Source organism: Bos grunniens, chromosome 10 (assembly GCF_055505025.1).
Source record: "Bos grunniens cultivar Pamir isolate PY7600 chromosome 10, Bosgru_T2T1.0, whole genome shotgun sequence".
NCBI lineage: Eukaryota > Metazoa > Chordata > Mammalia > Artiodactyla > Bovidae > Bos > Bos grunniens.
In genome coordinates, this window is record NC_141174.1 from 88,451,771 (window position 1) to 88,474,036 (window position 22,266).

The 22,266-nt window shown below is 46.5% G+C and overlaps 1 long non-coding RNA gene across 4 annotated transcripts; it reads right to left on the reverse strand.

Annotated features, from left to right (window-relative positions):
• Positions 1 to 164: 164 nt before the first annotated feature.
• Positions 165 to 21,221, reverse strand: LOC147365302 (uncharacterized). Of its 4 annotated transcripts, none has more exons than XR_015135374.1 (3): positions 21,083 to 21,221; positions 15,850 to 15,946; positions 165 to 330 (listed from the first exon to the last, which is right to left on the reverse strand). It is a non-coding gene; the product is annotated as an uncharacterized LOC147365302 (long non-coding RNA). The 4 variants fall into 4 exon arrangements; XR_015135371.1 differs by having other exon boundaries at positions 165 to 390; XR_015135372.1 differs by lacking the exon at positions 21,083 to 21,221 and adding an exon at positions 19,983 to 20,878 and having other exon boundaries at positions 165 to 390.
• Positions 21,222 to 22,266: the final 1,045 nt, after the last annotated feature.

Below are 22,266 nucleotides of genomic sequence, written 5' to 3' on the forward strand. Positions count from 1 at the left end.
ACTTCATATGCAGGCACCATGGTCACAACATCCTGCCTTCTTCAAGGACGTCGATGGAGAGCTGCTCCTTCAGCCCTTCCTGCTTTGGTCCTCCTCAGGTAGGAGAGACCCTACGCTGGTGTATTAGTAAGACACTGCTGCTGTAGAAAATAGGCCCCAACGTATAATAGATAAACACAAAGGAAGTTTATTTCATGTCTCATCTAACAGTTCAGGGCGGTTCTAATTGGAGTTCAAGGGTGGTGAGTGGGGACGGGGCCATCCTCCAGGCAGTCAGAGACTTCGGCTGGTGGCAGCTATGTCATCTTTAAAGCAGCTTCCAAATTCATGCTGGGGGATCACCATCAGACGACCCAGGGAAAGAGTACAGAAGAGTTTTATTGGTCAGATCTGGAAAGAAGACACATGTATCACTTGGCATTGATTACAGCTATGCTGCATGGCCTCACCCAGCTACAAGGATGGAGTCTGCTGTGAGCCCAGGAAGACGAGGGAACAGGTTGGGTGAAGAGCCGGCTGGTCTCTGCCATGCCCGACTTCAGCCCTTTAGGATCTTTGAAACCTGGGCTCGTGGCTCAAGCTGGCTTGGATGCTGGGCCCAGCCCAGAGTTCCTGAAAGGCCTCCCTCTGGGAATGGGAGTGGATTGGGATTTCGGGAAGAGCTGTTTCTATCTCAGGTGGATTAAGTGGCAGGATGTGGCACCACTGCCATCACCTTCTCCAAACATCATCATTTACCACATGCCTTCCAGGCCTAAGGAATTGAGTGTCCCCTGCAGGGAGGAGAGCAGTGAGGACGAGCTCACTGGTGAACTCATCGGAACCTCAGGAGGTGTTTCTCAGCCCCATGACTCTGACCTCTCTACGGAAACCAGTGTGTGGGTGTATGTGAAGATGATCACACAAAACAATCACAATAATGTGGAAGTATTATCCCCATTTCACAGATGAGAAAACTGAGGGTCAGGGAAACCAACTTTTGTAGGTGCAAATTGTAAGCCAGGGTTTGAAAACAGGTCATCTGACTTCACGTTCTGTATTTCTCTCCCTGTATCATGCTTCTTCCTTCCTTCTCTCACTCATGTGTCTTTAAGTCTATTCAAGTGCCACCTCCCCATGAAGCCTATTGCTTCTGTCTGAATCTCCATTGGCCTTCCTCTCTGTCTCTTCTAAGTCAACCTTGTGTTAGGATATTTTGTGCATATCATGTTCCTCTGTAAGCCTCTTGAGGGCAAAGACTACATCAATTTCACCTCTGAATCTCTCCCTCCTGAATTTATATACATAGGTACACACACACACAAATATCCATTCAGTGAATGAATACTTTAGTCACAGAATTCTTTAATCCGGTTAAATGGAAAATCTAAGCCAACTATGAAAGAAAGATCAAAGGACGATTTATAGTAAACCACACACTCGCTCCTGTATTTTTTCTTCACACCCTGTTCCCTTCTCTCATATCCTGGTTTTCCCAGGCGGGCTTCCATGGGGCTTGGCTCATTCACTCTGGCTAGAGAATTTCCTAACATTCTGTTTATTAGTAGTAATAGCAGTAGGACTATTACTATGAATAGCTGAGATTTACAGAACCTCTAAATGTCATCTTCCTTGAGTGCAGAGACTGTGGAGCCCCTTGGCCCTGGCTCAGGTCTGGCCCACTCAATATTTTCTTTTGTTTTAATTGAAGTATAGTTGATTTACAATGTTTCAGTTACATAGAAAAGTAATTCAGTTTCATATACATATATATATTCTTTTTCAGATTCTTGTCTATTATTACAAGATATTGAATACAGTCCCCTGTGCTATACAGTAGGCCCTTGCTGTCTACCTATTTATATATACATATACTTCCAATAGGGCTGCCCAGGTGGCTCAGTAGGTAAAGAATCTGCCTGCAAATGCAGGTGATTCCAGTTCAGTCCCTGGGTGGGGAAAATCCCCTGGAAGAGGGCATGGCAAACCACTCCACTATTCTTGCCTAGAAAATCCCATGGAGAGAGGAGCCTGGCAGGCCACAGTCCATAGGATCGCAAAGAGTCGGACACAACTGAAGTGACTGAGCATGCACGCACACATACTTTCAATGTGTGGGGTCTTTTGGATAAATAGGCCTGTTTATTGCCAGGCATTTGCATCAGACTCTCTAAATACATTAACTTTCAAAACTACTCAGCAAAGCAACTATATGCAAATAAAATGGACAACTTGGAAGAAATGGACAAATTCTTAGAAAAGTACAACTTTCCAAAATTGAACCAGGAAGAAATAGAAAATCTTAACAGACCCATCACAAGCACAGAAATTGAAACTGTAATCAGAACTCTTCCAACAAACAAAAGCCCAGGACCAGACGCTTCACAGCTGAATTCTACTAAAAATTTAGAGAAGAGCTAACACCTATCCTACTCAAACTCTTCCAGAAAATTGCAGAGGAAGATAAACTTCCAAACTCATTTTATGAGGCCACCATCACCCTAATACCAAAACCTGACAAAGATGCCACAAAAAAAGAAAACTACAGGCCAATATCACTGATGAACATAGATGCAAAAATCCTTAACAAAATTCTAGCAAACAGAATCCAACAACATATTAAAAAGATCATACATCATGACCAAGTGGGCTTTATCTCAGGGATGCAAGGATTCTTCAATATTCACAAATCAATCAACGTAATACACCACATTAACAAATTGAAATATAAAAACCATATGATCATCTCAGTCGATGCAGAGAAAGCCTTTGACAAAATTCAATATCTATTTATGATAAAACCCTCCAGAAAGCAGGAATAGAGGAACATACCTCAACATAATAAAAGCTATATATGACAAACACTCGGCAAACATTATCCTCAATGGTGAAAAATTGAAAGCATTTCCCCTAAAGTCAGGAACAAGACAAGGGTGCCCACTTTCACCAGTACTATTCAACATAGTTTTGGAGGTTTTGGACACAGCAATCAGAGCAGAAAAAGAAATAAAAGGAATCCAGATTGGAAAAAAAGAAGTAAAACTCTCACTCTTTGCAGATGACATGATCCTCTACATAGAAAACCCTAAAGACTTCACCAGAAAATTACTAGAGCTAATCAATGAATATAGTAAAGTTGCAGGATATAAAATTAACACACAGAAATCCCTTGCATTCCTATACACTAACAATGAGAAATCAGAAAGAGAAATTAAGGAAACAATTCCATTCACCATTGCAACGAAAAGAATAAAATATTTAGGAATATATCTACCTAAAGAAACAAAAGACCTATATATAGAAAACTATAAAACACTGGTGAAAGAAATCAAAGAGGACACAAATAGATGGAGAAATATACCATGTTCATGGATCGGAAGAATCAATATAGTGAAAATGAGGATATTACCCAAAGCAATAGATTCAATGAAATCCCTATCAAGCTACCAATGGTACTTTTCAGAGAACTAGAACAAATAATTTCACAATTTGTATGGAAATACAAAAAACCTCAAATAGCCAAAGCAATCTTGAGAAAAGAATGGAACTGGAGGAATCAACCTGCCTGACTTCAGGCTCTACTACAAAGCCACAGTCATCAAGACAGTATGGTACTGGCACAAAGACAGAAATATAGATCAATGCAATAAAATAGAAAGCCCAGAGATAAATCCACACACCTATGGACACCTTATCTTTGACAAAGGAGGCAAGAATATACAAGGAGAAAAGACAATCTCTTTAACAAGTGGTGCTGGGAAAACTGGTCAACCACTAGTAAAAGAATGAAACTGGAACAGTTGCTAAAACCATACACAAAAATAAACTCAAAATGGATTAAAGATCTAAATGTAAGACCAGAAACTATTAAACTCCTAGAGGAAAACATAGGCAAAACACTCTCCAACATACATCACAGCAGGATCCTCTATGATCCACCTCCCAGAATATTGGGAATAAAAGCAAAAATAAACAAATGGGACCTAGTTAAAATTAAAAGCTTCTGCACAACAAAGGAAACTATAAGCAAGGTGAAAAGACAGCCTTCAGAATGGGAGAAAATAATAGCAAATGAAGCAACTGACAAACAACTAATCTCAAAAATATACAATCAACTCCTACAGCTCAATTCCAGAAAAATAAAAGACCCAATCAAAAAGTGGGCCAAAGAACTAAACAGACATTTCTCCAAAGAAGACATACAGATGGCTAACAAACACATGAAAAGATATCATTATTTGAGAAATGCAAATCAAAACCACAATGAGGTACCATCTCACGCTGGTCAGAATGGCTGCTATCCAAAAGTCTACAAGCAATAAGTTTTGTGCTGGAGAGGGTGTGGAGAAAAGGGAACCCCCTGACACTGTTGGTGGGAATGCAAACTAGTACAGCCACTACGAATAACAGTGTGGAGAGTCCTTAAAAAACTGGAAAATAGAACTGCCATACAACCCAGCAATCCCACTGCTGGGCATACACACTGAGGAAACCAGAATCGAAAGAGACACGTGTACCCCAATGTTCATCACAGCACTGTTTATAATAGACAGAACATGGAAGCAACCTAGATGTCCATCAGCAGATGAATGGATAAGAAAGCTGTGGTACATATACACAATGGAATATTACTCAACCATTAACAAGAATACATTTGAATCCATCCTAATGAGGTGGATGAAAGTGGAGCCTATTATACAGAGTGAAGTAAGCCAGAAAGAAAAACACCAATACAGTATACTAATGCATATATATGGAATTTAGAAAGACGGTAATGATAACCCTGTATGCGAGACAGCAGTAGAGACACAGATGTATTGAACAGTCTTTTGGACTCTGTGGGAGAGGGCGAGGGCAGGATGATATGGGAGAATGGCATTGAAACATGTAAAATATCATATGTGAAATGAATCGCCAGTCCAGGTTTGATGCAGGATACAGAATGCTCGGGGCTGGTGCACTGGGATGACCCAAAAGGATGGGATGGGGAAGGAGGTGGGAGGGGGCTTCAGGATGGGGAACACATGTACACTCGTGGCGGATTCAAGTCAATGTATGGCAAAACCAATATCATAAAGTAAAATAAATTAATTAATTTTTTAAAAAACCTACACAGCAAGGAAATGATTATAATCATTATTTTACAGATGAGGAAACTGAGGTTCAGTGAGGTTAAGTCCTTTTTGCCCCACATCACATAGTTAGGACGCCAGTCAAGGATCATCCGACTCCAGGGACACCCTTTGCCTCCTGGGCCCCTTTGCTGACTACATCCCAGTCTCTCTCTTTCCTTTACCTACTCACTCACTCAGGAAATATTTCTGAGCGTCTATTACACGGGAGATACCAGACCGGGATGAATAGTGCAGACATACTTTTTGCCCTAAAGGAACACATGGTGCAGTGGCCAAGGTAGACATTCAGCAAGTGAAGGCACACAGACCCACCGTCAAGGACAGCAAGTGCCACAGGGGAAGAGGAGAATGCCATGAGGGGCTTCATCGGCTCGGATGGTCAGAGAAAGCCTCTCTAAGATCTAGACTTGATGAAAGAGCCTAGTGAGGAGAAGGTGTTCCAGGCAGTGAGAACAGTGCCGGGGTAGCCGCGAAACAGGAAAGTTGTGGGTTCAGAGAGAAGGCCAGTGCGGCACACCGTGGCACAGAGGACTCTGGGTAAAGACGAGCTGTGAGCAAGGACAGAGGTCAGGGTCATTGGCTGGGGATCCTGGGTGGTTTTCTGAGGAGCCGGAGTGCAGGGGAGGACCAGGGAAGAGCTTTAAGCCAGGGAACTGTGTGTGCAGTGAGGAGGCTGGATGAGACCAGAGTGGAAAGAGGAAGGAGGCTATCGTAGTAATCCAGTAGAGAGAAAGGTGGTTTGACCAGGGAGAGGTAATGAAGGTGAAGAGGAAGTGGCAGACAGACAATGGAATCAAGAGGGCTCCAGGATTGGAGTCTTGGCAGAGGAGTCAGAATTTCCATATAAGCCTGGGGGTGGGGGTGGGGTGGCTGAATCCAGTCTATACAACCAGGGAAGCCCTGTACTAGATTTTCCAAAAACTCCTGATGAGGTGGCTCAAGTTTATACAATCAAACCAAGGCAGCTGAGCCCTCAGTTCGAGCCTCTGTGATAGAAGCGTACTCGAGTGAGTGCTGGTCCTCCCTGTAAAGGTGTGATTATTACCGAGTAAAGGCCTGACTCTGAGATGGGTAGGGTCTCCATGTCTCATCAGAGGAAAAGGCAGATCAGTGGGTCTGCCCCACAGACTGCCTGCTGGCTCAGGATGAGCTGGACCAGGATGAAGGGTTGGAAGGAGGTATTTTTATCCTGGCCCCAGGGAGGGGTTCAGATATACAGGCAAAGTGACCCTGGGTCAGGAAGCAGGCTGTGCCTGTGATGTGGAGATAAGCAGTGAGTTAGGGGAGAGAAAGCCCAGCCCAGGGGTCACTGGCTAAACAGAGTTAAGAGTTTGCTCAACAGAACCCAAGGAGTTGAGACTGTTTTCCTGATTCATTTTTCAGCTTGAGAAATGTTTAAGTGTTTTCTCTCTATCTTCTTTTCCATAAATTCCCCACTGGATACCCCAAATGCCGGTCATATTTGGGGGAAGACTCGTTAGGAATGTCTTCATTTAGTTTCTGAGTTTAGCCAAGCCCATTGCATTTGCCCAGCTGCTGGGTGAGATTGACTTTCTGTGGCTGGGTCGTGCCTGGGTTCCAGCTCAGTGAACATGATGGGAGGTCTTCAGCTAATGTCTGTCCTCAATCTCCCTCTCATCTCCTGACCACTACACAGCCCCCCGACTCTGGCTGCACCCACGGCCCAGCTCTGGGTGGGACACATTCCCTGCCAGACCCCTCCCCAGCCCTGCCCTGTCCTGCCCTAGCCTCCTGCCAGGGAAGGGGCTTGTACACCCATCACCCTCTCTGAGTCCTCCCCGGTCAAGAAGGCAGGTCCTGCCAGCCCACGCCCTCGCTCCTGAGGAAGCCAGGCCCTCTGAGCAAACCTGTGATGGGCCACATGGTTCCCTCTCCTTTAAAAATAAGCATTCCCTGTGGCTCGAGTTGGCCTTCACCCTAGCAAGGTGAGTCCCTTCCAAAAACCTATGTCAGAGCATCCTTTGTAACACTTGGGGAAGAGTGAAGGTGGAAAAAAAGGCTTCTATTTATCCGGATGTTTGACATCCAGAGAAGGAATATTATTGTTTCTCCCGTCAAATACTGGGGCTCCATTGAAAAATATTTTCAAGCTGCCAGACTGAAGTCCTGCGCCTTTGTGAACCTCAGCCAATACACGCAGTCCAGTGCTGGATCCAGGCCCGTTTCTCCCAGGCAGCCACATTCCTGTCTGGTGTCCTGAACAGGGCACATCTGGTCTTGGTCCCAGAGGCAACTGCTGTGACCTTCTCCTATCCTATCAGTGGACAGAGTTAAGAAAAATCTCTCCCAGTCACTATGGGGAGCCAGGGGCTGCCAGAGAAAGGATGGAGTCATGCCAAAGCAGGGCTGTGCCCTGGAGGTTACAGAAATGATGTGGCTGAAGTCTCCTTCCGACCAGTCAGCCAGCATCCTCTCAGATGTAGGAGAAGCCTGTCTAGGATGGAGCACGCAAAGTTCACCTGGTCTCTTCCTCTGCTGCTCTACATTCAGAACACTGGTTTTTTTGGGGGGTGGGAGGGTTCTTTTTTCTACACTATAAATGCAATGCACAGTCCCAAAAACAAATTTAGAAAATATAGACAAGAAAAAGGGGGAAATGAAATTCAACCAACTTTCCATTTCCTTGAGATAATAAATAAATCTATTATACTTAATATAATTCAAGCATTACTTTTATGCATGATATATAGCTTTTAAAAAATACTCAAATGAAATCATCCAGCATATATTATTTTATAACTTGCCTTTTTCACTTAATAGTGTATCATGAATATCTATTTAATAAGTACACCTCTAACCATGCGGGTTCGATCCCTGGATCAGGAAAATCCCCTAGAGAAGGAAAGGGCAACCCATTCCAATATTCTTGTCTGAGAAATCCCATGGACAGAGGAGCCTGGTGGGCCACAGTCCAGGGGGGTTGCAAAGTGTCAGACACAACTTAGTGACTAAACAACAGCAACAGAAGATTAATAGCTATAGAGTATTTTATTCAACTGATATATAGTAATTTTGTAAACAATTCTCAACAGATATTTAGGTAGTCTCTAATTCCTTATTACTATGCGCTTACTCCTTGGAAGGAAAGTTATGACCAACCTAGATAGCATATTCAAAAGCAGAGACATTACTTTGCCAACAAAGGTCCATCTAGTCAAAGCTATGGTTTTTCCTGTGGTCATGTATGGATGTGAGAGTTGGACTGTGAAGAAGGCTGAGCGCTGAAGAATTGATGCTTTTGAACTATGGTATTGGAGAAGACTCTTGAGAGTCCCTTGGACTGCAAGGAGATCCAACCAGTCCATTCTGAAGGAGATCAGCCCTGGGATTTCTTTGGAGGGAATGATGCTAAAGCTGAAACTCCAGTACTTTGGCCACCTCATGCGAAGAGCTGACTCATTGGAAAAGACTCTGATGCTGGGAGGGATTGGGGGCAGGAGGAGAAGGGGACAACAGAGGATGAGATGGCTGGATGGCATCACTGACTCGATGGACTTGAGTCTGGGTGAACTCCGGGAGTTGGTGATGGACAGGGAGGCCTGGCGTGCTGCGATTCATGGGGTTGCAAAGAGTCGGACACGACTGAACAACTGAACTGAACTGAACTGATGAGCATCACTATGATGAATCTTTGGGAGGACCTATAGCTATTTGTTAAGAGTGATGACAATATACTATAGCAGTGAGAACAAGCCAAGAAGAGAGTGATAATCATAGCTACCATATTTTTAGTGTTCACTCTACTTTATCTGAAAACAGACATGTAGCTTACCCAATCTACACAACTGTACATGTCAAAGGCAAAATGAGTACTCAGGTTTGTCTGACTCCAGGTCCAGATTTCCAAATAGTATCCCCCCTGTCTTGCCAGTTTGATGCTTTAGAATGATGGAGAACATGGTAAGACCAGCTACTTCTCTGAGCAAAAGCCTATGGATGCACTTCATTAGCTGTGAAATGAGTTTCCTGGTCAGAAGCAGTGCTCTGTGAAATACCATGATAGTAAAAAAGATATTTGGTAAGTCTGCGGATAGGGGCAGAAACATTGCGGGCAGGGAAGACAAACCCATATCCAGAATATTCATATCTCCCGAGAAGAAGAAAAAGAAGTACTCCCCAGATGGAAGCATTTCAGCATAACTGATCTGCCACCGGGCGTTTGGCTGGTCTCTCCAAGTAGTGGTACCATATTCAGAGCTGTGTTGGCCTCTGCTCTTGTAGGTAGTATGGGTATTCAGAAGTGACTACAACCAGATTGGTCTTGGCGAGTGAAAGCCCATTTGCTAGGTCAATGCAAAATCTCCATCCATGCTGTCATGGCTATTTTGTTTATGAGCCGTTGACATACACAGAATGGGTCAACCTGATAATTAAGATTATTCTGTGCTGAGATTGCTCTTTGATGAGCACTCACTTGGCTTTCAGATATCTTCACTTCTGAGCCCACTTGGAGAGGCCCACTCAAATATCTCTTTCTCAGACATTCTTGTCATCAAATTTCCAACTGTATTCTTTCCAAGTCCCTGACCAAACCATTAGCCATGTCCATGAATGAACATAGATCCAAATCCCTAGCCATCTTTCCCTCCAGGCAAGATAAACATCCAGGTGTCCTGCTCAAGGGGCTTTCCTGATGGCTTGCTGCTGCTGCTGCTGCTAAGTCGCTTCAGTCGTGTCCGACTCTGTGCGACCCCATAGACGGCAGCCCACCAGGCTCCCCCGTCCCTGGGATTCTCCAGGCAAGAATACTGGAGTGAGTTGCCATTTCCTTCTCCAATGCATGAAAGTGAAAAGTGAAAGTGAAGTCGCTCAGTCATGTCCGACTCTTAGCGACCCCATGGACTGCAGCCTACCAGGCTCCTCCATCCATGGGATTTTCCAGGCAAGAGTACTGGAGTGGGGTGCCATTGCCTTCTCCATCTGATGGCTTAGTGGTAAAGAATTCACCTGCCAATAAAGGAGATGTGGGTTTGATCCCTGGGTTGGGAAGATCCCCTGGAGAAGGGAATGGCAACCCACTCCTGTATTCTTGCCTGGAGACTCTCAGGGACAGAGGACAGAGGATGTCCCTTCACCACTGTCCTTCAGGGAATCCCTGTGTGGAGTGATAGTGCTAGAGAGCTGCCACCAGGAAGCTGAGAACAGCTCTTCCATATCTTACCCATGGACCTCTCTCCACATGCCCTCACATCGGAATTCCTAACGAGCTCCCTAATGGCAATTACAATACAAGAGTAAAATGTGTCCAAACCCTTCAGATTTGTACCTGGGAACAGCCGCTCAATGACCCAGACCTTGGGCTGCTCTCTCAGCTTCATCTTGGTGGACTTAAGGCAGAGACCCTGTCTACTGACCTCTTTTATCTAAGAGTGAGCTCTTTTTTCATTACGGATGTTCCCCGAGGGTGGCAGGGACAAATCTAGCTCCCAGTCCTGATAGGATCGAGTTTCCAGCAGCCAGAGCACTCAGCAGAAAGCCCAGGTCCCTTTTCACATATTTTTGTCACTAGGTCACAGAGCTTTATGCAAATCAAGCTAATCAAGAGGAAGAGTCACAACTAAGATGTCCCTAAGTTCCAGGGTAGAGTTGTTTTGGTTAGTGTAGCTTAGGAAGTTGTTAGAATATTTCTTATTCTCTCAGTTCTATGCACAAATCCCACCCATCCGCCTCTTTATCAATTCTGAAACTGAGGTATGTCTTAGTGCTTGCATTTATTGTAGGTTCCCTGAATCCCCGAGGGAAAAAACAAGGCTATTATATCAAAGCGGACTATTTTCAGTCAAGTTAGTTCTTGGCATTGAGGTATTAGGGAACATGATAGCCAAAGCCATGGGAATGGGTGACATTACATAAGGTTAAGATGTGGCAGTAGGAAAGAAACAGAACTAGTAGATAAGATAAAATAAAAAATTAGTGGTATTCTTATATCAGTTAACAATTACATGCTTACTGTGTGCTTGGTATTGTTTTAAAGGCTTTGCAAACATTAAGTACTTTAATTCTGATTATAACCTGTGAGCTAGACTTTGCTATCAGCAGCAGCATCCCATTTTACGGATGATGGAATTGAGGAAACCTGCTCAGATCATAGAGACAGGACCTCAACTCTGACAGTTCTGGCTCCAAAGTCCTCTCCCAGCTTCCCACCTCAGGGTTAGGCACTTAATCAGGCATTTTCCAGCACCAAACTGGGTACTTTGGACTTATCTATCAGAGTTTTGGTTGCAAGTAATAGAAACTGACCTCTTTCTTTAAGAAGCAAAGGGATGTATGTAGAGGCTATTTAGCAGCTCTAAGCCCATGAGGAGAAATGTTGACAACACGCCAACCCCTGATCACTCTCACTCCAAGAAAAGAGGGATATCTGGACATTTATGTGTCCTGGTCAGATGCACCACCTCTGATATGTTCTTGCCAAAATAATGAGCCCAAATCTGATCAAACTTCTGACATAACGACAGATTTCCCAGAAGTGCAGAGGCCAGAGGACATGTCAAATAAAACTATGAAACAGCAATCAGCCAAGACCAGAACGTAGAAAATTCTCTAGGAAAACTGACCCTAACTCTTCAGGAAATAAGAGGCACAACCCCCACCCCCAACATACACACACCCAAAAAAAGGAGGGAAAACCTTTACAGATGGAAATCCATTAAACAGCATGTTAGCCAAATACGATGGGTGAATATTGTTTGGATCCTGACTTGAATAAACCAACCATAGAGATATTTTTTAGACAATTAGAGAAGATGAAATATGGCCCAGGTATTAAATGATACTGAAGAATCACTATCAGTGGTGTAGGTTGGCATAGTGGTAATATAGCTATTTGTGTGATTTTCAAGGCTGTATCTGTTAGAGACATGTACTGAAGTATTTATGATTGAAATGATAGGATGTCTGGAAGTTGCTTTAAAATAAATTACGTAGATCCTCCGCTCTAAAGAAGAGGGCTCACAGCTCCCCACTGTTTATGTGTGCGCTGCACATACAGACTTTCTTCCAAAGAGTACACTGTGGAAGGGGTGGGTGGGGAAATGAATGACTCTCCAGTGGAGAAACCTCCCCAGCACTGCCTCAGCCAGGTGGTCAAGGCCAACATCAACTACAGTAAATCACGTTGATGGTATGGAGCAACGAAAACAGCACTTTACCTATGCCACCTTCCTGAAACCCATCACCCCAGTCTAATCGTGAGAAAAACAGTAGGCAAATCCCAGCAAGGGGACCTCCTGCAGTCTGCCTGACAAGTACCCCTCAAAACTGTCATGGTCATCACAAACAAGGGCACTCTGTGAAAGAAAAACAGTTTCTCTACTCACAATACTCTTGACACAAAGTGCGGATTTTCCACACGGAGAAATTCTCCAATTTTCTGTGGACACCGACTGTGTGGACTACAATTTAACTCAATTATGACATTAACTACCTGGAGTTAATGCAGGCCCTGCATTTTAAGGGCTCAGTCCCACAAGACTGCCCCTACTTCCAACGTTAACCACAAGTGATGGGTGTCCAGGTGACCTGCAGTTCTGTCTGACTTGGCTACAAATCAGGGATTCCCATGATCCTCTCCCCATCATCAATAATTTGCTATAACGGCTCACAGAATTGGAGGAAACACTTAAATTTACTGGTGCCCTTTCAAGGAACAGCAGGAACATAGGATAAAGTCCAGAAGGGTACCCAAAGCAGGTATTTCTATCCTTCCCCGTGCAGACATCCAAGTCCAGAGATGTGTTTACCAACCTGGAAGCTCTTTGAACACCAAGCCTGGCTCTTGGGAGGCATTCATTCAAGACTGAAGGGATGAGAGGCTGTGACTGTAAATGATCTTGCCTCTTAGGGTGAAGGTGATGAAATCCTGGAGTTGTAAAGCCAGAGTTCCAGCACTGACTCTCCCACTGGCTGTGTGCCTTTCAGGAAATCATTGTCCTTCTCTGAGCCTGCCCTCCCCTCCTGTTGCAATAAAGGAGGTGGCAGCCCAAATGGGTTCTTATCTTACCATTCCTCAGTCAAGGTCAACGTCACTGCCTGGACAAAGAGTCCAGTGAAGCAGGTCATGCTGCCAGGAAGACTGGCTCACAGCTGGCCTGGTGACTCCCCACGCCAACCCTGCCCTCGCCACCGCTAGAAGGCAGGCAGGTGCCTGCCACACACACTGGTGATGGGACCTTTGGAAGGGCCTTGAGGGAAGATGGAAAGGTTGTTCACCTATCCCCCAAGGACTTTCCCTGCTCTGGAGTCTTTGGTCATAACTGAGGCCACCTGTGAAGGTCTCAGTCACAGATGTCCTGGGTCGGGGACCCCTGGAGAGAAAGTCCAGAAGGAAGCGCCAGGTCACAGCACTGCTCACTCAGGACCTAGGGTCTGCCCCAGCCTGGCCCCTCCTGGCCCAGGCGCTGGCTCTGTGGGAGCGCAGGAGAGCCAGGTTGGATGACATACACTTCCTTCCAGGGGGAGGGAGCCTCAGAGAGGAGCGAATCCCAGAACATAAATCAAATGGGGTGTAAAATTGTTCTGAGCCATGCTTCGTAAAGCTGCTGCAACATGTCTTTAGTAGCAGCCCCAGAGCCAGGGAGACACACAGGCAGGCACCTGGTGGGCGGGTAGGGTGGCAATTAGTCCAGAAGTGATGATGCAGGGGCTCACAGCTCGTCTTGGGGGGCACTGTTGACCCACTCCTGACCCCCTCTGGTGGGACAGGAGGAAGGGAGCTAAGGGGCAGGTGCTGAAGGTTGGCTTGTCCTTACCAGCCCTTCCTCTTTAAATTCTCTGAGAATTTCATTGTGGGCACACCCACCTACAGCTTAATCTACAGAGGGGCCAAGGGCCCAGGAAGGGCCATCAGCAAGCCATCAGCTATTTCATACATGGCCAGGGCCCAGGGAGCCCAGTATGCTGCTAGGCTGAGGTCAGCAGTCAGCTAATTCCCCCGTGATCTGGCATCTTGGCTAGAGGCACAGGCAGGAGCATGCTTGAGTGATTTGGGACCTGTCGGTGACCCCAGACTTAGATTTTGAAGATGCGTAGCTTCTTTTGTTTGCTCTTTTGTTTGCTCCCCAAGTTAATATACTTTTTTAAACCCTACAATCTGGTATCAGTACTATGTAGTCATGTTAATAGCAAGGAAAAAAATTACAATCAGCATAATCACTTTCCTAAATTTGCTATATCATCTCAATTTTTCTCATTTGAGTAGCAGAGGTCAGTGTTATGCAAGATGTTATGAAGACCATTAACAAAATGAAAGATGGCCTACTGAATGGGAGAAAATATTTGCAAATGATATGACCAATAAGGGGTTAATATTCAAAATATGTACATAGTTCATACAACCCATCATCAAAAAAAACAAACAACTTCATTGAGAAAATGGGCAGAAGACCTGAACATTTTTCCAAAGAGAACATGCAGAAGGCGAATAGGCACATGAGAAGATGCTCAACATTGATAATCATCAGCAAAATGCAAATCAAAACCACAGTGAGTTATCATCTCACCTCTGTCAGAATGCTGACCATCAAAAAGAACACAAACAACAAACCGTGAGGATGTGGGGAAGAGGGAACCCTTGCACACCGTTGGTGGGAATGAAAACTGGTGCAGCCACTGCAGAACACAGTATGGAGGTTCCTCAAAGAACTAAAAAGAGAACTACCATATAGCCCAGCAATTCCACTCCTGGGTATATATTTAAAAAAAAAAAAACAAACCCTGAAAACACTAATTTGAAAAGATACATGCACCCCAATGTCCATAGCAGTATTGCTTAAAATTGCCAAGATACTGAAACAACCCGTGTTCATCAACAGATGAATGAATAAAGATGTGACATATATATATATATATAATATGTATATGCACACACACAATGGACTACTACTCAACCATAAAAATGAAAAAAATGTTGCCATTTGCAGCAACATAGGTAGGCTTGGGGGGTATTATGCTATTACTATGAAATAAATTGGACAAAAATAAACAGTTATATATCACTTATGTGTGGAATTTAAAAAATACGACAAACTAGTGAATATAACAAAAGAGAAAGACTTAGATATAGAGAAAAAACTAGGGGTTACCAGTGGGTGGAAGAAAGAAGGGAGGGAAAAATAAAAGGGTAGGGGACTAAGAAACAAAATATTTTGTATAGAGGAAGCTACAAGAATATACTGCACAACATAGGGAATATACCCAGTATTATAGAATAACTATAAATGGAGTATAACTTAAAAATTATGAATTACTATGTTGTACACCTGTAACTTCTATTGTATATCAGCTACATTTCAGATTAAAAAAAAAAGATGTTATGAAGGCTCAACATGTGTGAAAGAAAACGGAAGGAGAGCAGGCAGAGAGCAGGCAACCGCAGTGCAGGTCTGATGATGAAGGCTCGGCCAGTACCCATCAGACTGTCCCAGGTGGACCCATGTGGCTGGTCTTTATGCCCCCAGCTTGCTCCGCTCCTGGCTGCAACCTGCCCCTGAGGAGGATGTGACCTTGAACCGGGCAAGTCTCTGCAGCTGAGACCAGTTGAAGGCACTGACAGTTGGAGACCATCTGACCACTGGCCCTACTCCTGGCAGCAACCTGGACGGGGAAGTGGATGGTCACCTCTGAGTCTACCAGAATAGTTAGTTTTCAGCACTTAGACATCTCTTGAATTCTGCAACCACCTTGGAAACACAGGCAGAGTGGAAGTACTTACCTGACTTCACAGATGGGTAAACTGAGGCCACACATGGAGTGAGACAGTGCTGAGCAGGTCCTCTAAGCCAGGCCTTCAGAGTCCTCCTCCAGTGCCTCTGTGACCAAGAGCAAGGACTCAATGAAAAGAATAACTGTTACTGAAAATGCTAACAATTGTATTACCAATCTACCTCTGGGTGAATGGCCAGGCGCTGTGCCATAAATTTTGTGTATTAGTTTGTTTAAACTTCCCCACCCCATGAGCTGACTTCTAGTATTATCCTCATTTTGTAGACCGTAAACTGAGTCTCAGAGAGGTGAGGACTCTTGCCCAAGGTCACTCAGCTAGTAAAGCAGGGTCAGAGACTCAGATCCAGGTCCATCAGCTTCCAGAGCCTACAGAGACTGTGCTCCCAAACCAGGGTGATATGATCCCATTGCCCACCAGGTAAGGGTTGAGAGCTGCATGTTCATGCTCCAGGTGTGGGCAGGCCAGATGGAAGAGCCCTAGAGACAGATATCACTTAATGCGGGAGGCCTGCTCCAACTGGGGGATGGAGCAGCCTCTGGTCCCAGTGATGTGGCCTGATGCAAGTTCCTCCTACTTCAGGCCTCTGAGGAAAATAAGGGTCTAGCCCATGTGCATTCTTTTTTTTTTTTAAGGAATAAACTCTTTTTTTTAAACTTTATTTTGTATTTGAGTATAGCTGATTAATAAACAATGTTGCGACGGTTTCAGATGAACAGCAAAGGGACTCATCTGTACATATAAATGTATCCATTCTCCCCCAAGCTCCACTCCCATCCAGGCTGCCACACAACACTAAGCAGAGTTCCATGTACTACACAGTAGGTCTTTGTTGGTTATCCATTTTAAATACAGCAGTGTGTACATGTCCATCCCAAACTCCCTCACTACCCCTTCCCACTATCCTTCCCCCCGACAACTATATGCTCATTCTCAAAGTCTGTGAATCTGTTTCTGATAATCTTTCCTTAAGAAATAATCTTATTTATTTATGGTTTGCATCTTCACTGCTGTGTGGGCTTTTCCCTATTTGTGGTACACAGGCTTCCCACTGTGGTGGTGTCTCGTTGGGGAGCACAGGCTCTAGAGTGCGTGGGCTCAGTGGCTGCGGCTCTGCTCGAGTGCACAGGCTCAATATCAATTGTCGTGGCGCACAGACTTAGTTGCTCTGCAGCATGGGGGATCTTCCCGGGCCAGGGATCAAACTCATGTCTCCTGCATTGGCAGGCAGATTCTTCACCACTGGGCCACCAGGGAAGCCCCTGGCCCCCATGTGCATTCTGGAAGATCTTCCCTAGATCTCCTGACCATCTGGATTTCTACTTGGGACTCATTTCTGGAGCCGCCCATGGCTTTGTAGGCTTCTTAGGAAAACCCTTGTATGGCCTAGCCCCTCCCTGTCCTTAGGCTGACCTGGACTATGAGCATCATGTCTGGTTTGGGGCAGCAAGTGAGGCTCTCAGCTCTACCATCTCCATCACACTTGTTTACAAAGCACAACTGGTCCTGGGCCTTGTGAACCCTGCCTCCCCCAGACCCTCTTACTCTTGGGCTCTGATGAACCCTTAGGTCTGGGAAGATACAAGGAGAGGGTGGGGGAGAGGAAGCAGGGAGCTGGATGTGCGCGTGTTAAGGGGGAAGGGAGGGCCCTACAGGGACTCCGCGTTCCTCAGGGAACCTCCTCCAAGAAATTCCATGCTCCAGCAAGAACCCATAAAAATCAAAGATGTGCTTCCATATGCAATAATTTATCCACAACAAGTGATGAAAACTTCCCTCCCATTAATCACTGGGCAAGAGGCTAATTGATTTACAGGCGTGTGGTCTGTGCAGTGCTCTGGAGGGTTACGTGTGGCGTGACTGTGGATGTGACATCATCCGCTCTCCAGCTCGGCCTTCCAGGCCCTCCCACCTCCACCTGCCTACCCATGTCCCCACAACTCCTCCCACTGCACATCAACCTCTAATATGTTCCTAAAGCTGCTTGCGTTGTTGAAAATCCAGGGCCAGAGGTTATGACCATGACAGACAGTCATGGTCTGCTACTTCAGACCCGTCACAACAGACTTAAACCACCTCTAACCAATCCAAGCAGGTTCCAGCTAATTCTGACTCTGACATGATCAGGATGAAAACTGGTTCTAATATGATCTGATGGGATCACACCAATGGAGACCTTTTAAAGTAGGTACTGGCTAAAGCTGGGGCTTCCCAGGTGGCGCTAGTGGTAAAGAACCCACCTGCCAATGCAGGAAATGTAAGAGACTTGGGTTCAATTCCTGGGTCAGAAAGATCCCCTGGAGGAGGGCATAGCAACCCACTCCAGTATTCTTGCCTGGAGAATCCCATGGACAGAGGAACTTGGCTGGCTATAGTCCATACGGTTGCAAAGAGCACCCACTGGCTAAATCTAACTAGATCAAATCACTGCTGTCCAGATCAAAGCAATGCTGACTGGTCTCACTGAGTCCAGACAGGGTTCAGCTCTGCCTGCTTCTTCTGCTTTAAAGCTGTTCTCAATGCAACAGCCTCTCCCTTGGCCTCCTCTAGGAAGGTGTGACCCTGCTCACTGTCCTTGAATGAAAAGAGGGTTGGCTTTGTCTTCTGAGATCATTTAGCAAGGGAGGCTGTTATTTTATTAATAACCCTATTTAGGGACTTCCCTGGTGGTCCAGTGGTTGAGAATTCACCTTGCCAGGCAGGGGATGCGGGTACAATCCTTGGACAGGGAACTAAGATCCCAAATGCCATGCCACGGGGTCACTAAGCCCAGGCACCACAGTTTGCTGAGCCCATTCACCAAAACTAGCAAGTCCATGCACCACAACAAAAGATTCTGCATGCTGCAACTAAGACCCGAAGCAACCAGATAAATAATATTTTTTTAAAAGAACACTGTTTATAGTTTGCTGGGTGCCTTTGCACACATTGGTTACATGATCCCCACGAGCAGTGTCCCAGCCAGAGGGTCATATTCTGTGCCCACTGGGTCTGTAGAAGGGCTGAGATGTAGACTTGAATCTCAACCTCCCCCCACTTGGCTTTGTGGCTTCAGTTTCCCTTCTTTGAACCTCAGTCTCGCCCTCTATAAAATGGCATAATTACAATGCCTACTATTGTGATGGTAAAGATTGAGAAAGGTAATCAAGGTCAAAGCACTTTGAACAATGTTGCAACCCACAACAAGTGCACAGTAATTATTAGCTCTTTTTAAAAATTATGATGATTCTTGTTGTTACTGTATAATTACTATGGTCATCACGCAAACAGAAAACCATCTGGATTCCTCCCACCTTCAGTCTCACTGGAACCCTAACCCCGTCGGGGCCACGGCCTCCGGCCTCCTCTCTTGGAGGGCTCACATGAAGTTAAGAGAATTGATTTCCACGATGTTCTTCCCTCTGCCCTGCCAGGTGAAACCCCAGGCTGTCCTGGGATGTGTTTTCCAATACTGCTCCCAGGAATTCATCACTTCTAAATTGCCTGCTGACAACTGGCGAGGTTTCCTCTTTACTGAGCACTTCTACGGTTGGGTGAACTCCCCTAGAGCCTGGGAAATGGAGTGAGCTGGAAGAGTGCGCAGAGACAAAGACCCCGCATGGGGAATAGGCTTTGAGGGGCCTCTCCTTGGGCTGAGGGCCCTGAGCTGAAGACACGGGTCCTGGGTGCCCCTGCCTCTTTCCAGACCTCTGTGTGGGGACGGAGGACTGGCTGAGGGCATAGGGTCCTTTGGGGACCCCGGAGAGCTGGTCTTTGGGCCTCTTGACCCTGCTTTGATGGTGGTGGTGGGTGGGGGTGTAGGGGGTAAGAGCAGTAGAGTGCAGAAGGCACCTCAGCCCAGGAAGATGGCATCAGGGCACCCCCCACCTTTATGCACAGTTACTAAACACTCAAAAACTAACAATTTATATAAATTAGTGTTTGTTGAGGCTTCACTATGTTCCAAGCACTTTCATGCATCTGCCACTTACTCTCACCCTGACCCCACGGAAGAGGTGCTGTTCTCACAGCCTCTCACATAGCAAGACAGGGCTCAGGAAAGGGAGGTCTAACCCGCCCCCATCCTGGGACTTCAGGCCCATTGTAAAATGATAAAGGCAGCAGTTGGTTGCTCTGTTGCTCACCTGAACCCACCTGACACTCCTGCGGGGCGGGGGCCTTGCCCAGGGAGGCCCGTGGCCTGTGCTCGGGACCTGGTCTGGACAGGATGTAGCTGTCAGGGCAGAGTGACCAGGATGTGAGCACAGCCACTGAAGATGGTGGTGGGACACGGCTCAGACTCCGTTCAAATCCCTGGTAGAGAAGGAGCTCAGAGGCCACCCCTACAGCAGCACTGGGGCGCTGACGTCACTCGCATGCCGCCTCTGCTGGAAAGCTCACCACCTCCCATCGCAGCCCTGACCCCACGGGCAGTTCCAGCCCCTAGAGCTGCATCTAATAGTCACTGCGGCTGCAGGCCCAAAGCCCGGGCCTCTCAGGAAAAGGGATAGGAAGGAGGAGCAGGATTTATTAAGCGTCCTTTTCACTTCACACATGGTGCACAGCAATGGGGGCGACCATCTCATTTAATTCTCACAGCAACCCCATGAAGTAAGAGCTCTTGCTGGCCCCGTTTTGTTTTTTTTTTCCTAGATTAAAAAAACACTTTAGGTACACTAGTTTACCATCTTAAACATTTTAAAATGTACAATTCTGTGGTGTCCAGAGCATTCACATTGCTGTGCATCAGATCTCTAAAATTCTTTAATCTCGCAAAACTGAAATTCTGTGGCTGTTAAACACCCACCCCCTGTCCCCTCCCCCAGCCCCTGGAAACCACGGCTGTACTCTGTCTCTGCACGTGCCACCTCCAGGCACCTCATGTAAGTGGAATCATACTTTGTCTTCTGTGATTCCCTGCTACATCACTTCAGTCGTGTCCGACTCTATGCGACCCCATAGACAGCATAGCCCACCAGGCTCCGCCGTCCCTGGGATTCTCCAGGCAAGAACACTGGAGTGGGTTGCCATTTCCTTCTCCAATGCACGAAAGAGAAAAGTGAAAGTGAAGTCGCTCAGTCGTGTCCGACTCTTAGCGACCCCATGGACTGCAGCCTACCAGGCTCCTCCATCCATGGGATATTCCAGGCAAGAGTACTGGAGTGGGGTGCCATTGCCTTCTCCATGTGATTCCCTAGCACCATTTTAATACAGAGATGGAAGCCAGGGAGACTAAGCCACTTACCTACAGTCAGCAGCTTCTCCGAGACACAGCCAGGGCCTGAGCGCAGGCCACCTCTGTCCGTCCACACAGGCCCATGCCGCCCTTCTGACTGAACCAGGCCTCTTGAGCCACCCCTGCTCAGGTGGAGCAGCCTCACAGGTGAGGCCAGTCGTGGGGAAGCCTGGGTCCAGGCCTAGGCACACCTCAAGGAGAGTTTGATTTTTATTATCACTCCCTTGGATTTGGCATGCAGGTATTGAGTCCGTGGAGGCTGGGGGAGGGTCCTAACCTTCGTCAGCTGTGCCTTGAGGCCTGACCTGCTCTCCAGGCCCTTTTCCTCAGGAGACGGCGCCAGGGTTAGACAGCCTCTCAGAAAAGAGCATCCAGACACTTATACTCCTGAATCTCCACTAACTGCCGGACGCTTGTTGTTCATTCTGAGGGACAGATCTTTGTGAGTACCTATCCGTCAGCATGTCTAGGTCCAGAACAGTCAGATTCAGAAAGATATCCTGGCTTCAAAGACCTCCCTGAACTAGGAGGGGCGGGTGTCACCTGAGCAGGCAAGGTGAGGGGGCTGGATGAACACTCCAGGAGAGGCATGGTTATAAAGGACTAAGGGAGTCTGTGGACAGAGATCATTTCCAAGGCCGGGCAGGAGGCAATCAGGGAGGCCTTCCTGGAGGAGGTGGTACTGCACTGAGAGAATCCAGACAGGGGCATGGGGAGGGAATGGAAGGGTAGTCCAAATGGTGAAATAGCCTGAGCATAAGCACAGAGGCTTGTGAGTGTCTCGTCCCCTCAATTAGGGCAGAGATGAGGTCCACGATGTGTGCCAGGAAGTGTTCAGTGAGTAAGCACAGAGAATGAGTTCCTGGAGAGGGGGAAGAAGAGGGGAGACCCTTATCCCTGCTTGGCCTGTCTTCCTCTTCTCCCTGCCCACTCCATCAGGGTGCAAAGGCAATCTCCCTTCAGAGCCAAAGCTGCCCCTCACATGCCGGTAGCCCTCCCTAGGGGGAAAGAACAGCCAAGGACACCGAGCGCCCCAGTGGCCCCCCAGCACTCTGCACGTAACAGGTCTCAGAAAACGTCTTCTGGGACTTCCCTGGTGGTGCAGTGGATAGGAATCCACCTGCTAACGCAGCGGACGCAGGTTCAATCCCTGGTTTAGGAAGATCCCACATGACACGGGGTGACAAAGCCCC